The following is an 8744-nucleotide window of genomic DNA, read 5'->3' on the forward strand; positions in this document are numbered from 1 at the left end:
AGAGCTGAACTAATTGGATGGGGAAACTTGCCAGCCAACCAGAAAACCAAGGCGAAGCAATTCAGGCATTCTTGAAAGTCATGACAATCCTGCAAAGAAACATCATTTTTATAGTTGAACATTTTTATTTTGCAAGCAGTAGGCATTTAGAATTAAATGTGGAGTAGAGCTTTATAGTTATGCGGTAACAATCACTTGCCCCACGTACCTTCAAAATTATTTGTCAATATTCAAAAAACAGTTTCCATCATAATTTTCCGTAATAAAGAAAGTTTGAAACCTGCCTATTGACTGTCGGCTTCAATGTCGAAGAAGCCCATTTTTGACGTCCAAAAGCGGAAGTCGTGTCACAGGCTCAATCATTTATTTATTTTTTACATTGACAAGTTAGTCGAGTGTGACCGCTCAAATAATGATAATACATGTCCTTCAAGATGGAAGGCTGTTATGTGGTTGTTTTCTGTAAACATTGCCTGCATTTTCACTGTCGGGGTTGAATTTCGTGGCTTCAATGAGAGTAGGCACTCGTTCTCCCTACCGACAGTGCAGGCTATTACCGACTAACTGATGACTTTGAATTCACGTTAATTGACAACTCAACCAAATGTAAATCCAAACTAGACGTTGAACAGGCATCTGTGCCCAGTGGGATAGGCCAATACGGGGCTTATAAATTCTGTCTTTCTACTGACAATATTTGTGCAAATTTGTTGTTTCATTGTTTGAATAGTTTTTTCAACAACCTTCCTTTGTTAATGTATCAATTCCCTGTTATTTAGCCTGATCTTTTACAGTGCATTCGGAAACTAATCAGACCCCTCCACTTTTTCCACATTTTGTTACGTTATGGCCTTATTTAAAAATGTATTAAATAAATAAATTTCCTCATCAATCTATGCACAATACCCCATAATGTCAAAGCAAAAACAGGTTTTTAGACATTTTTGCAAATTTATAATAATAGAGATTTTTAAATACCTTATTTACATAGGTATTCAGACCCTTTGCTATGAGACTCGAAATTGAGCTCAGGTGCATCCTGTTCCCATTGATCATCCTTGAGATGTTTCTACAACTTGATTGGAGTCCACCTGTGCTGAATTCAATTGATTGGACATGATTTGGAAAGGCACACATCTGTCTATATAAGGTCTGACAGTTGACAGTTTATGTCAGAGCAAAAACCAAGCCATGAGGTCGAAGGAATTGTCCTTAGAGCGACGAGACAAGATTGTGTCAAGGCACAGATCTGTGCAAGGGTACCAAAATATTTCTGCAGCATTGAATGTCCTCAAGAACACAGTGGCCTCCATATTTCTCAATTTGGGGGCGGCGGGTAGCCTAGTGGTTAGAGTTGGGCCAGAAACCGAAGGGTTGCTAGATCGAATCCCCAAGCTGACAAGGTAAAAATCTGTTGTTCTGCACCTGAACAAGGCAGTTAACTGACTGTTCCAAGGCCGTAAATAAGAATTTGTTCGTAACTGACTTGCCTAGTTAAATAAAAAATAAAGCATTCTTAAATGGAAGAAGTTTGGAACTACCACTCCAAACTGAGCCATCGGGGAAGAAGGGCCTTGGTCAGGGAGGTGACCAAGAACCCGATGGTCACTCTGACAGAGCTCCAGAGTTCCTTTGTGGAGATGGGAGAACCTTCCAGAAGGACAAACATCTCTGCAGTGCTCCACCAATCAGGCCTTTAGGGTAGAGTGGCCAGACGGAAGCCACTCCTCAGTAAAAGGCAAATGACAGCCCGCATGAAGTTTGCCACACCAAAGGTGTGTAATGGAATTTTAATGTTTTGTGCTTTTCTTATAGCAATTTTCTGTGTAATATTCATGTGTTTTTCTATAAACCAATTTCTGTGTTCATGCAAGTGGCTGACTGTACAAATTCTCACTATCAGTAGCTGCAATTTGGCAGTACGCCCAGACCTCGTTTTGAGAATGAACAAAAGATATCTCAGTTTCAAGGGCTCAGCTTAGAGAGAAGAATCCCTGTGTGGCGTTGGTCTGTCACATGTTATGGAACAGTATTGGTCTGTCACATGAATGAAACAAAACGGTAATGATTGATTAATTATGCTAAATCATGCAATATAACTTGTCTGTGTATAGCCGTATATAAGACAACTGCTGAGACTGCCCAGGCAGAGCTCCTGATTGACGTGTACTATGGTGCATTGAGTTGTTGGAACCTCTACCGTGTGCTGACATTAAACAATGATTCATTTAAGATTGACTTCTAGTGTCCCTGTGTAAGAATTTCCACGACAGGTGCTACAACAAAGTACTCAGTAAAGTGTCTGAATACTTATGTAAATGTGATATTTCAGGGGGGGGTTTTCAATACGTTTGCAAAAAAAAAAACATTAAACGTGTTTTTGCTTTGTCATTATGGGGTATTGTGTGTAGATTGAGGGGGAAAACACGATTTAATCAATTTTAAAATAAGGCTGTAACGTAACCACGTGGAAAAAGTCAAGTGGTCTTTATACTTTACCTATGCATTTGTAACCGATGTGAAATGGCTAGTTAGCGGTTGTGCGCGCTAGTAGCATTTCAATCGGTGATGTCACTCGCTCTGAGACTTGAAGTAGGGTCGCAAGGGCCGTGGCTTTTGTGGCGCGATGGGTAACGATGCTTCGTGGGGTGTCAGTTGTTGATGTGTGCAAGGGTCCCTGGTTCGAGCCCGGGTTGGGGCGAAGAGAGGGACGGAACCTACACTGTTACACATTGTATATCCAGTGCTTGACTTGGGCAGGAGCTCACCAGAGCTGAGTGGCCTACTGGCACCTCAAATGTTCTACTGAGCTCCTGTTCCTCATATAGAATATTAGCTCAAAGGTATTGTGTATAAACAGTAGCCTACCAGCAACCAAAATGAACATGTCACTGGCACCTATTTCTGTCCACGTCAAACACTGATTGTATCACCAGTAAATGTTCACCATTAATCCCCATTTTTTTTAAATCTAGGCTACAATGTTTATGGTAATTTATGTTAATGCAATTCAAACTGCTAGCCTGTTCTTGTAATCAATACGTTTTTATTTATTTCATATCATTATGAGTTTTGTCAATTTCTTCAAATCTATAAAAGATGGGATGTTTGATAGCCCAGTATTTCTTATTGTCTTAACACACCACCAATGAGCAAATCCATCTTGGCCAAATCCTCTTGGCCAGCAAACGCTATTGGTGTGTCTGAGCCCTTAGAACCCCACAGTCCTGCTCAGTGGCGGCACCATGAAAGTTTCACTGGGATAGCTATGGGGTAGCTTGGCCATTGCATTAGGGTAGAAGGGCTGCATTTACTGCGGGATGCTCACGGGACCACGGGCCCGACAGAGATCATTGCAGCATGGTCGGCATTTTTCATGCTGCGGGCAGAAGCCGGTGGTCAGACTGACAACTGGTCATTATATTCTAGGCTATAAAATCAGTCTTAGTTGCTCAACTTTATTGTTAATTCATCCTCTCCTCTCCCCAAGTTTAGGCCCAAGTTTAGGTGTTGTGTGCCGGCGAGCTGATTAATAAAAAGTCTTATATATATATTATAATAAAGGCATTTAAACTTGTTTTTGTTAGAATGGGATTTTTTGGAGTGCAAGTTAATTTTATACAGTATAAAGGCAAACAAATTATTTTTTTTGTAATGAAAAGCATATGCCTATAGGTTTGTTGCATGCAAAGACTAATTTAAACTTTATTTTTATTTAATCAGGTTCTTTTTTATTTAACCTGGAATTGTAACTTTATTCAACCTGATTGGTCTAATTGAGATGAAAATTGAATAATAACTTATTCAATAGAGCAAAACATTTAATCTCATGCAAGCAACCTATAACCTGCAGGAATAAATGACACGGTTAATTTTTGCAGCACACTGTATCCTGGCTGCCTTCAAATTGTATCTCAAGCACAATTTGGATTTCGTGTTAACTTAATCTAAAGTTACTTCAACCTAGTAAAGTAAGTGAAACTGACAAATTTGGATTTAATAACTTGTTGCGTGAACTTGATACTTTTAGTCAAACAATTACTTCAATAGATTTTGTTGTTGTCTTAACAAAGCTACTCAAGTTGTTTTGACAAATTACCAAGGGGAGAGGACAAGTATTTGATAGTCAGAAAAACGAAACTTTTAGTTGTTTTAATTTACGAAAGTTTGTAACCTGGCTGCCAAAACATTTTAAGTTGTGTCAACTTACCATACAGTTGAAACAACTACTTTGATTTTTACACATTTCAGAACTGAGTAAGTCTTTCAAATTATATAATACAGATTTCAGTAGGGAACATTATGCTCATGTGTGAGCTTTTTAGGCAGTTTCAAAATTGGAGGTGCTTGTCAGCCAAGCAACCGACCACTTTAACTACAATGGCATTCTCAGTAACGGTTACAGAAATGTTTTATTTATGTGGTTGTTTATCTACCTTCGTTGAATGCACTAACTGAAGTCGCTCAGGATGAAAGACCTAAATGTAAAAATGAAAGTTGCAAAGCATGTTGGGTATTATTTGAATGAGCTCCGCCCCAAAATAATAAATTGAAGTCAACTGAACTTGACATTTTCAGTCAACACTACTGTTATGTTGCTTCAGTTGATTTGACTTCTTGGTTGTGAATTTCTAAGTTGAGTAAACACAATTTTTTTCTAACTCAGCTTGATTTAATACGTTTTAACATTTTGAGTGTTAAGGTCAACTCAATTAAAAACACAACTGTCAACTCTACAAATTGGGCATATTTAGTTGACTTGGCTAGATAAAACGAGTAATTTTGACTGAATCTCATTAAAACATTTTTTTTACAGTGTACAAAAACAGCTCTTGTTTCATTAAACCAGGGCTCTCCAACCCTGTTCCTGGAGATATACTCCTGTGCAACCCCAGTTGTAACTAACCTGATTCAGTTTATCAACCAGCTAATTATTAGAATCAGGTGCGCTAGGAACATGGTTGGAGAGCCCTGGTTAAACTATATTTATTCTATCCATAATATTGTAAAATTTTGTTCCTTTAAACAGTACAAAACAATTGATCTCAAACAACATTTAGCGTAGCCTAAAGTCGCACTCATGGCTACAAACACAGACGCATACTTATTGAAACTATTAGATGATTCTGTTTTTGTAATTCGTTTCGATGAACAGTATATAGGCCTATATAAAACTTTGCAAAACATTGCTTTATTGTATATGTCTATGTAGCCTACCCCACTGTGTGAGAGAGCTGCATGGAAGAATTCCAATGCCTATGTTAGAAATTACAAATAGAGGTCTTTCTTCTCCTTTCTTTGCCCGGCAAATATTTGCCCTTAGGCCTAATTGAATTTTATGCCATTTCTAGCCTACTATGTTTTTTATGACTGGAGACATTAGCATAATCTTTTTAAAATGACGACAAACACAGCGTAGCTTGGCATTGACAGTCCATGCACTGCCACTGACGGGTCTGTGGGTTTGTTGTGTAAATTAATAAATTTCTCTCAGGCTGTTTTTCTTTCAATGCATCAGTGCAGAAATGTATCAATTTAGCCAATGTGATCACATCACACCTGAGCTACACGTCGCTCTCGCCATTCAAACTTCCCCACCAGTTCATTGCCAACACTGTAGCCTATTCTATAGCAATTCAGCAGGCAAGAGGATTGATCCATGCTTCTCTCCTCGAATAGGCCTTTCAAAATTGCTCGAAATAAGTTTAAAATTATATTGCTGTTCATTGTCTATATATAGCCTAGGCTACTCGTTTAAGAGCTAGAGAAAGGGGGAAGAGAGAGGCGCGTTCCCAGTGGAGATGCGTGAATTGCAAGAATTGAGCAACAGCTGATAGGTTATGGACAGGTTGCGTGCCGGCGAGCTGATTAATAAAAAGTCTTATATATATATTTTCGATTGTTTATCAATTTCATCTTCATATAGCTGAGGCCTATATCATAACTGCCTTTATATCTTGCCCTTAAAACGTTCCTCGTCGATTTATATGATCGGCTACAATGATTTAGCATGATCCTATAATGTAACCTAGTTTTTGATGCCCTACAGAAAGGATTTGAAACTAAGGCAAGGTTTTTAAGATTTTTTTGGGGAAAGAAGAAATGCGATTGGCTTACGTGTCTGAGTGAGATGCGTTGATTGATGGGTCATTTTAGGTGGATGGATGGGTGAGTGTGTGTGAGTTTGCTAATTCTCTATACGTCCATTTGGAAAGTTTCCTAAGGGCCTAGCCTGTCTGGACTTCATTTCTTTAATCAGATAGGAAGAAAACTGTAGGCAGCCATCATCATGATGGTCAGCATGTGCGATCGAGCAATGACAACAGGTTCCAGTGTTGCATTTCCTCTCTTTATTAAATGGAGTGCAAAGAATTAAACGTAGCCAAGGATGAGCATCCAAATATTTTCAGTAACATATTATAATTTCCAGTAGGCCTAGTACAGTTGAAGTCGGAAGTTTACATACACTTAGGTTGGAGTCATTAAAACTCATTTTTCAACCACTCCACAAATTTCTTGTTAACAAACTATAGTTTTGGCAAGTCGGTTAGGACATCTACTTTGTGCCTGACACAAGTCATTTTTCCAACAACTGTTTACAGACAGATTATTTCACTTATAATTCACTGTGTCACAATTCCAGTGGGTCAGAAGTTTACATACACAAAGTTGACTGTACCTTTTAAACAGCTTGGAAAATTCCAGAAAATGATGTCATGGCTTTAAAAGCTTCTGATGGGCTAATTGACATAATTTGAGTCAATTGGAGGTGTACCTGTGGATGTATTTCAAGGCCTACCTTCAAACTCAGTGCCTCTTTGCTTGACATCATGGGAAAATCAAAAGAAATCAGCCAAGCCCTCAGAAAAAAATTGTATACCTCCACAAGTCTGGTTCATCCTTGGGAGCAATTTCCAAATGCCTGAAGGTACCACGTTCATCTGTACAAACAATAGTACGCAATTATAAACACCACGCAACTGTTATACCGCTCAGGAAGGAGACGCGTTCTGTCTCCTAGAGATGAACGTACTTTGGTGTGAAAAGTGCAAATCAATCCCAGAACAACAGCAAAGGACCTTGTGAAGATGCTGGAGGAAACAGGTAAAAAAAAAAGTATCTACGTCCACAGTTAAACGAGTCTTATATCGACATAACCTGAAGGGCCGCTCGGCAAGGAAGAAGCCGCTGCTCCAAAACCGCCATAAAAAAAGCCAGACTACAGTTTGCAACTGCACGTGGGGACAAAGATTGTACTTTTTGGAGAAATGTCCTCTGGTCTGATGAAACAAAAAGAGAACTGTTTGGCCATAATGACCATCGTTATGTTTGGAGGAAAAAGGGGGAGGCTTGCAAGCCGAACAACACCATCCCAACCGTGAAGCACAGGGGTGGCAGCATCATGTTGTGGGTGTGCTTTTCTGCAGGAGGGACTGGTGCACTTCACAAAATAGATGGCAGCATGAGGGAGAAAAATGATGTGGGTATATTAAAGCAACATCTCAAGACATCAGTCTGGAAGTTAAAGCTTGGTTGCAAATGGGTCTTCCAAATGGACAATGACCCCAAGCATACTTCTAAAGTTGTGGCAAAATGGGTTGGTTCCTCTGGGAATCGAGGTAGCAGGCAGGGCGGTCTGGCGTCACCCCAGGTGAGCCGGCACCATTCTCACCCAAAGCCCTCTGTTGCACATATGTTTGTGTATGTCACTTTTCCTGAGTTTTCCCCGCATTCCCAGCATAAGGCGCTCGTAGATTCAGGCGCGGCTGGGAATTTCATTGATAGAGCGTTAGCTCATAGTTTAGGGACCCCCCCCATTGATCCCATGGATGTGCCCTTCCCCGTTCACACCTTAGATAGTCGAGCATTAGGGTCAGGGTTAATTAGGGAGGTTACCGCTCCTTTGGGCATGGTGACGCATGGGGTCACACTGAGAGAATTAGTCTTTTCCTTAGTGACTCTCCTGCGTTTCCCGTGGTGCTGGGCCTACCCTGGTTAGCTAGTCATAACCCCACTCTTTCTTGGCCACAGAGGGCTCTCACGGGATGGTCGCGAGAGTGCTCAGGTAGGTGTTTAGGGGTTTCTGTTGGTGCTACTACGGTGGAGAGTCCAGACCAGGTACCGTGCGCATTCCCCCTGAATATGCCGATTTGGCTCTCGCCTTCTCCAAAAAGAAGGCGACTCAATTACAACCTCATCAACGGGGTGATTGTGCGATAGATCTCCTGGTAGACGCTGCACTTCCCAGGAGTCATGTCTATCCCCTCTCACAGACGGAGGCTATGGAAACATATGTCTCCGAATCGCTGGAGCAGGGGTACATTCGGCCCTCCACTTCACCTGCCTCCTCGAGTTTATTTTTTGTGAATATCAAGGCATCAACCAAATCACTGTGAGGTACAGCTACCCGCTACCTCTCATAGCCAGTGCGATTGAGTCAATGCACGGGGCGCGCTTCTTCACAAAGTTGGATCTCAGGAGCGCTTACAACCTGGTGTGTATCCGGGAGTGGGACGAGTGGAAGACGGCATTTAGTACCACCTCAGGGCACTATGAGTACCTCATCATGCCGTATGGGTTGATGAATGATCCATCAGTCTTCCAAGCCTTTGTAGACAAGATTTTCCAGGACCTGCACGTGCAGAGTGTAGTGGTGTATATCGATGACATTCTGATATACTCTGCTACATGCGCCGAGCATGTGTCCCTGGTGCGCAGGGTGCTTGGTCGATTGTTGGAGCACG

Source organism: Salmo trutta, chromosome 16 (assembly GCF_901001165.1).
Source record: "Salmo trutta chromosome 16, fSalTru1.1, whole genome shotgun sequence".
NCBI lineage: Eukaryota > Metazoa > Chordata > Actinopteri > Salmoniformes > Salmonidae > Salmo > Salmo trutta.